Source organism: Myotis davidii, unplaced genomic scaffold (assembly GCF_000327345.1).
Source record: "Myotis davidii unplaced genomic scaffold, ASM32734v1 scaffold373, whole genome shotgun sequence".
Lineage (NCBI taxonomy): Eukaryota > Metazoa > Chordata > Mammalia > Chiroptera > Vespertilionidae > Myotis > Myotis davidii.
In genome coordinates, this window is record NW_006287255.1 from 392,640 (window position 1) to 401,201 (window position 8,562).

Genomic DNA, 8,562 nt, shown 5'->3' on the forward strand with positions numbered 1-8,562 from the left:
AAGGGCTAGACCACAAAGACAAGGCAGTTTTACAGATACATTTGTATCAAACCACTAGAGGCCTGGTGTACGGGATTCGTGCACTGGTGCAGGATGTGGCCTGTGGGGATCTGCCCATTGTGGGAGCGCCACTCATCCTGGTCAGCTGAGCGGCGCTCCCACTGTGGGAACACACTGACCACCAGGGAGCAGCTCCTGCGTTGAGCATCTGCCCCCTGGTGGTCAGTGCATGTCATACTGACTGTTGAGTGGTCATTCTGTTCGTTCTGCTATTCGGTCACTGGACTTTTATTATATAGGATAAGAGAATAAATGATCTCTCTTGTGTTAAAAATATCTATTGCAGAACATATAAAAATAAAAGATTAAACAAAAATGAATTAAAAGAGCAAAATAAGAAAAGATGAGTTAACTAATTTTATGCAAGTTTAATCATTACTTATATTCTTAGCTCTTATTATATATAATATACATATTCTTAGTACATATACACACATATGGGGGGCAAAAGTAGGCTTATAGTTGTAAGTATGCAAAACAGAGTTTATCTTTGTATTATTATTTATTAATATTGTATTATTTTCAAAATATTTTGTATTTTCTTTATAGGCAACCTACACAAATTTTAAGATTTATTCTGAAGAAATATCATTATTGTTGCTATTTTTAAATACAACTAAATAATTAAAATCCTAAAGTAAAATATAATTCACCATAGTAAAAGTAAAATTTATATTTCAAAATCAGAAAATCTATTAGCACCATATTGAGACAGTAAAATGGGAAAAATCACATAATCTCAATAGATGCAAGATAAAAAAGTATTTGATGTAATATTAGAGTTGTTCATGATAAAATTCTAAGCAAACTAAGAATGGAAAATAAATTCTTAAATCTGACAAAAGCTATCAACATCTTTCATTAGATAGTATGATCACAGTGAAACGTCAAAATATTTTCATTCAAGTTAGAAAATAATTAAAGATGCTTTTATTCCCATTTAAAATCAGTATTATATCAGTGGTCTTGGCCAATGCCGTGAGTTAATAGAAAGGAAGAGAAAGGCATAAGGCTTAAAAAAGAACAAAAGTGTCAATATTTGCAAGTTTATGATTACTGCTATAACAAATCCAAAGAACCTAGGTGAACAACTGACATTAATAGCAATTAACAAGATTCTTGGATGCAGAAACCAAGTATATTCCTATATACCAACCCTAATCAAACATAATCAGTTACATATATTTGACAATACCAAGTATCAAAAACCACAACAGTAAACAAAAACTCTACATTACAGAGTGCTATACCCAATATTTCATCATTTAAAAAAGCTTAAAGACCTGTGTATTATCTGGGTTTTATATGTAGGCTTCTTGGATATGATAGCCAACAAATCAGGCAAAGGCAGTCTGCAGGACAGGAAGATGGGAAGACAGTGGGGTAGGGAGGAAAATGCAGGACCAACAGTTGCTTTAAAATGTTCTTTAGAAAATATAAAGCAAATGTGACAAAATGCTACAATTTAATAAGAGGGCAAAACTAAGTTTACTTTATTTATCTCTATAATTCTCTTACATTTGTAGTATTTCAACGTGCTTTACTACCCAAAACAAAAAAGAATAAAAACAAAGAAGGTGGTTCTATTAAGGAAAATATGTGTTAAATTTTAAATGGCATCAACCTCTTAACACGGGGGGCATATTGGAAGCTCCTGCTCAAGTGAGGGCTCTTTGTCTTGCTCTGCCAGGGAATAACAATCTCAGGCTTTGGAAACTGGCATAACATTACAGGGGGGCCCCCACCTTGTCAGTCACCCATTTTCCAAAGCTGCTGGAGCAGCCCGTCGGCAGCACACCTGCCAGAGCAGCAAGATCTGCTGTGCATCTGGGTCTCTTTCCCCTTGGGCCATAGCTTATTGCTTTTCTTTTTCCCCCAGAGAAAAACAGCAGTCCAATAGATACAATGCGGATGGAGACAAATTACTTTATTGCTTAGAAAATAAATGACTTCCACTAAATGATTTTTTTTCTTTCTTGTTTTGCATTAGTGTATTCCTCCTGTCTCCAGAACTGATCTGTGTCATTAAACACTGAAAGTTTCTGCATGTTTGCAGAAGATGGAGTGCATGTCCTTTCTCTCCTATTGTGTAATAGAAATACTGCAGACAAATCCATTTATTCTTTACGGTGATCTATCGTGGGCACAGAGCTCCTTCCACAGTCTGTCCCGTGTGACCTCTTCCACACAAAAGTCTCCCCCTTTGGGTGTAAGAGAGCCTAAGCAAGGTCCCCTGAGACAGTCTAGGATGCAACATCTGGCATAAACTCAAGTTCAAATCTATGGTAAGAAAGCACCAGTGTTTAACACAATTGTCTCCTTGAGTTACATACACTTCTTCCCAAAGTAGACAAGCCCCAGGTCTCATCCAGTTTCTTAATCCTGTTCAGAGTCTGGCTCTCTGGGTTATGTGTAATCCTCTCTGCCCAGATAGGAAGAGAGCCCTCAGAGTCTCTTGATCTTTAAAACTAAAAGGCAAGTTATCTGCTCCCAACATACCCAATGTATAATGGTCGGAAAGAAGTCAGACAATAATAATGAGTGTTCTTGGTCCGTGCGGTAACCGGTTCCCAGAAGCCTGGCCCGGACTTCGGGGGAAAAGGGCCCCGCGCCTAGCAGCCTGACCACCTGCCACCTCGGGAGCGAGCAGCCCACATGCCTGGGGATTACAGAGTGATGGGTGACGATGGCTCTATTGATTACAGCATTCACGAGGCCTGGAATGAAGCCACCAACGTTTACTTGGAATAAAAGAAAAATTATGAGGATATTCAGTGTGCCACCTACAGCAGAAACTTTGTCAGAGCCCAGCTTCTATGACACAATGAGCAAAATTCGTTTAAGACAGCAACTGGAAATGTATTCCATTTCAAGGAAGTATGACCATCAACAGCCACAAAACCAAGCTGACAGTGTGCAGCTCTCATTGGAATGAAATCTCAGAAAATGAACAACATAAATAATTGTTAAATAGTATTGTAGCAAGCTCCTAATTCCAGCAAGTCATGAACAGCATCTTTAAAACATCTTTTGTGTCTATAAGATAATTTTTCTTGTGACTTTTATCCAAAATTTTTGGTGTGTTTTCTTTTACTTTTTAAAATTGTATCTGTGAGTCATTTGTTACACAAATAAAAAATGTCTCAGAAGACCTGAAAACGGGAAGAGAGATTATTCCAGAGATGGTGATTTTACTTTGTGAACACCTTTGATTTCTTCAGGATGCAATCAGCCAGGAATGAAAACCCATCTTTGGAAGAGAGAATCTGAAACTTATGACACTTTGAGCTGAAATTTTTGCAAAATAAAAAATGAAAATCCAGTCATTAGTATAATTTCCTCTCAGAATGTATTCTGTGATAAATGTAATATGAATAAAAAAATAATGAGTGTTCTTATTGGGAAAAAGATTAATGGGAAATCATTAATAGTGAAGGCTCTAGGTTGTGCTTAATGTGACAGGACTTCATTTCATTGTTTGGGAAAATCTCTCTCATTCACTATATATCAATGTCCTGTTTCTGATCTTCAGGCAAAATAGTTCTAGTTCTTCAGACAACATCTACAATAAGAATTAAAAAAAAAAAAATGCCTCGCTTGTCTTAGCTGCTGTAAATATCTTCCTGGAAGTTAAATTCAGAGGTCCAGGTTTAGCCATAAGAGTCAACATGTACAAAAGCAAGCTTGGATTTTCTTTGGTTCTATCTAAAATTTAATAAATTTTATGTGCAGGTAAAATTTTGCCTAAACCTTATCTTTTAGCATGAAGACTCATATCTGTATCCACTGACTTGTGAACTCTGCTTATCTCCCTAGCCTTGACTTGGAGAACAGTAGTTACCTTGAGGCAATCCAAAATCAGTTCCATTCAGAAAGCAGCCTCTTTGCCTGTCAGCTTCCCTCTTAATGTAAGGTGTTTGAGAGAGGCTGGAGGCCATAATCTAATGTTCTGCTAAGGCCCAATACCTCATAGCAGTGCTTATAATGGTTTATGTTTAATGCACAAGAGTAAATTTTTTCCAAGGAGATAACGCTTCCTATTATGAGACTTTTGGTCAATTTATACTGCAAGCCATGGGCAGAAAGCATCTCCCTTATCAAAGTTATATTTCCTTCATATCTACTTGCAGGCTTGCTAACTCTAAATTCATCCCGCTCTTGAAAAATTTTGCTAAAATGGGAAAGAAGTAACCAACATATGCCAATGATCTAAATTTTCTCCTCACTATTCTTCAAGATTATATCTGGGGTCAACATGTGGTCCACATCCCATATACTACAAGGGACAACTTGATCAAAGGTTTTTTCCAGTACACAGCAAGGATCACCAACTTGTAATAACTAGGTGTTTATCACCCATAGCCTACATCATTCACTGATTCTGTAACTGTCAGAACGCTCTAACATCAAATTATTTATTAGTTAAATTTCATATAGCTGCATATAACAGAAACTTGACAACAGTGATTTAACCAAATTGCTCCTCGTGAGATAAGAAAGCAAAATAGCACATTTATGATGCCATAAAAATAATTAGTCTTCTTCTATTGTTCTGCTAAGCCATCGTCAGCTAGTGGCTTTCATTCTTTTGATCAAAAGTTGGCTGTTTTTTAGAACTGAATCATAAGGGAGTTAGAGGGGTATTGTTAACTTTATAATATGGCCACTTCCAAACAATGTTGGGGTTCTGTTAGGAAGAAGGGAGTTGGATTTATTAGACAAATACCAATGTTTGCGACTGAACCCAAAGCTGGCATAACATCATTGGTAAAGTTGATAGAGACAGTTTATCTTGTGGGCTACAGCTAAGTCCTCTGGGGGCATTTGAGTTCAAGTAAAGTGTAGTGGGAAGAGATTGTCTGATCCCCTTTACTATATCCTCTGGTAAAAGAAAATATAGAGTCATGAAGACATCAAGTTTATTCTCTTAATATTTTGACAATATATTGCCAGTGAGATACTGTATAACAATTCCATGGCATAAAACACCTATAATTTGCTTTCCTGCTATATCTGTGGCTTGTCTGAAATGGATGATCTAGGTTAGGAGTAGCCAGTTTTAACTCCACGTTATAAGGTCCATGTCAGTTCCACAAGCTTATAATTCTCCTTGTGTCAGTAGACTGGCTGATACCTATTCTTTCCAACAAAGAGGCAGAAACAAAAAAGAGCACACCTACCCATGCAAGCATATTTTAAGCCTTTACCAGTATCACATCTGCTCAAGTTCTATTGACTAAACCAAGTCACATAGCTGAGCCCAAACTCACTCTGCTTCCATAGGTGGAGACTCCAAAGACACAGAGCAAAAGGTATAGGTACAGAGAAGGGTAAAGAATTGAGGCTAATCGAATTGACCACAAGCTGGTTCAGTCTTAATATCTAACACAGTATTTATTTCTCATTTAAGGCAGGAGGACCAATTTGTATGTATTCTAGTATAATAGAACCAAGTAAAAACAAAAAAGGGATAATTTTTAGACAAAAATGTTTCTTTGTAATGAAGCATGATATCTTCCTTTACTTTTTGCAAGAGGAGATGATGGTAATAGTTAATTTTATGTACTTCCTTCAAGAAAGAAAAAATACTTTATGGCTTATATCAGGAAGCTTTAGACTAATAAAGAAATCTAATCAAGGAGCTCTAGTTATTTGTAAGTACTTCTGGCAAAGTATGGTTTATATTTTTTAAAGCTAAACTTAAAAAACACACACATATTTTTATTTATGTCATAGAGTGGTACTGCTGGAAGTATTTGATGTGCCCATCTATTCCAAAATCCAACCAAGCCTAGGAGTTATTTTCTACTTTCCTTCTAGATGAACAATCAAGGTATACGATACTTTCAGTGATGAGATGACCACATCTTCAGAAGGCAGCTTATTCCATTGTCCCAAGAGTCTAGTGAGCAAAGTTAACTTAGCATTTTCCTCCCTTGCCCTTAATTCTAGAAAATTAGAAAAAGTTTTGCCTATTTTATTTCAAAACTGTACTAATTTATGAAAGCTGTCATAACAAAGTACCACACACTTCATAGCTTAAAATAACACAAATGTATTATCTCGCAGTTCCGGAAGATACAAGTCTGAAATCAAGGTATCAGCAAGACCATGCTTCTTAGGAAGGCTTTAGCAAAAAGTCCTTCCTTACCGCTTCCTAGCTTCTGGTGACTCCTGACCATTCTTGGCGTTCCTTGGCTAATAGCTATGCCATTCCAATCCTGCCTCTGTTTTCACATGACCTCCCTCCCTGTGTGTGTCTGTGTGTTCTCTTCTCTTCTTATAAGAACACATGTCTTTGGATTTAGAGCCATCCTTAATCCAGTATGACCTCCTCATTTTAAAAAAAGATTTTTAGATTTTATTTTTAGAGAGAAAGGAAAGGAGAGGGAGAGACTTAAAGAGTGATATTATGCTTTCACCTTGGTTGTCATTGTTTCTTTCTTTTAGCAGAATACCCTGAATAACTTCAAATCTCCTTAAATTATATTGTCCTAGAGTCTAGCGATGGCAAACCTTTTGAGCTCGGCGTGTCAGCATTTTGAAAAATGAGCAAAACATTGATTTGCTGCCTCCTGCACACCTCCAACTAGGGATCAAACCCACCACCCAGGCATGTGCCCTGGCTGGGAAGCAAACTGGCAATCTTTTGGTGAACGGGATGATGCCCAACCAACTGAACTACACTGGCCAAAGCTAACCTCTTCTTAACTAATTACATTTGCAAAGACTATTTCCAAATAAAGTCACATTCTGCCTAGACTTTCACCACCTAGGTCAACTTTCTTCGGTTAAATTTAAAAACATCCATAAACTGATACTGTGAACTACAAATAGACAATTTTATTTATTTATCAAAACTACTAAAACAGCCTTTATACAAAGTATCAGTAAGCTTTCATACCAAGAAAATAGTATGTGCTTTTGTCCAACTAATAATTTAGCCTGGTGAGCAAAATACCTACCCCCTGGATCCTATACATGGTGATTCAAGATGGGAAATATAGTACATTAGAAATCATCTGCACTGTCCTGATGCTGACTTTTATACTCCATTGGGTGCTTTTTAGATTGTATTTTACTACCTATGTCAAAGACCAATACTGGTCAAGACTTATTACCCACCGATGAGCTGTAAAGAGGCTGCTGAAAAGGGCATTGGAGGCTACTGAAAATATAGATCACACTCTGCGAGGGCAAGATCGCTCCTGGCCCAGGACTTCATTAACTTTAGGGCTTCACTACTGCCCTTTCAGCTCTGCTTCAGAGCCTCCCATGGAAACCCAGGCTTTGGTGTGTCAAGGATTGTGGAAGGATGAGCATATTGAGAATATGCCTGATCCTGCCTAAAACACCAGAGCAGGGACCACATCTCAATTAATTCACTCCAAAGGTTTTACAACTTCCTGTAAACACTGGAAACATTAATCAATTACAGTGTTTCTTTAGTGTTACTATATCTTAAATAGCTATTATCCTTGAATTGGCAATCTTATGGTGGGTGAAAAAACTGTAAGATGGTAAATAAGAGGTGGAATATGCAGCTTGTTAGAAGGATGCTCAACCTCTGGAGATACACAGACTGGAATTCAAATCCTGGATCTGATATTTACCAGTTCAAATGACTGTGGTCAATTTGCTAATCTCTTTTGAGCCTCAAATTCTTCATCTGGAAAATAAAAAATAATAATAAATATATGTTTTTTATTATGTTGTTGTAAAGACTAAATGAGCATATGCATGCAAAATACTTAGAAGAATGTTTGGTAGTCAATATTAGTTGCTCTTATTATAACAGTGTAAAGCAACCTTGAAAAGAAAGAATAAAGCTGAAAGACACGCACTGCCTGATTGGGACAATGACTGTGATGCTACATTATCCAAGCAAGTGTGGTATCAGCAAAGGCTACACATGAAGAGCAGTGATACAGAACAGAGAGGCCAGATAGCCAGATATAGATACACTTATAAGATCAATTCATTAATTTGTTTTTCAATTACAGTTGGCATTCAATATTATTGTATATTGGTTTCAGTTGTATAAGATTAATTGACAGTTGACAAAGGTTCTCAAGCAATCCTATTGTGAAAGAATCGTCTTTTTAATAAGTGGTGCTGGACAATTAGATAGCCATAAGCAAAATACATAGGCAAAAAATAAAACAAAACAAAAATTCAACAAGTATCTTATATCACATATAAAAATTAACTTGAAATGTATCATGGAATGAAATAAAAGTGCTAAAATCATGAAAATTAAAAAGATTTTACAGGAAAAAAGTATTTGCTACCTTGAGTTACATAAAGTTTCTTAAGACAAGAATGCACAGCTATTGTTTTTAAATTGGTAGATTAGACTTGTATCACATTGTAAACTTTGTCTTTTTAAAAAAGACTGTTAAATAAAATTACAAGTCACATAGTAGGAAAAAATATTTATAAAACACACATATGATAAAGAATTTGTATCTAAAGCATGTAAAGAACTCATAACTTAATAAT

General features: G+C 36.3%; 1 pseudogene; it reads left to right on the forward strand.

Annotated features, from left to right (window-relative positions):
• Nucleotides 1-2,607: 2,607 nt before the first annotated feature.
• Nucleotides 2,608-3,378, forward strand: LOC102765188 (annotated as a pseudogene).
• The last annotated feature ends 5,184 nt before the right edge of the window (nt 3,379-8,562 follow it).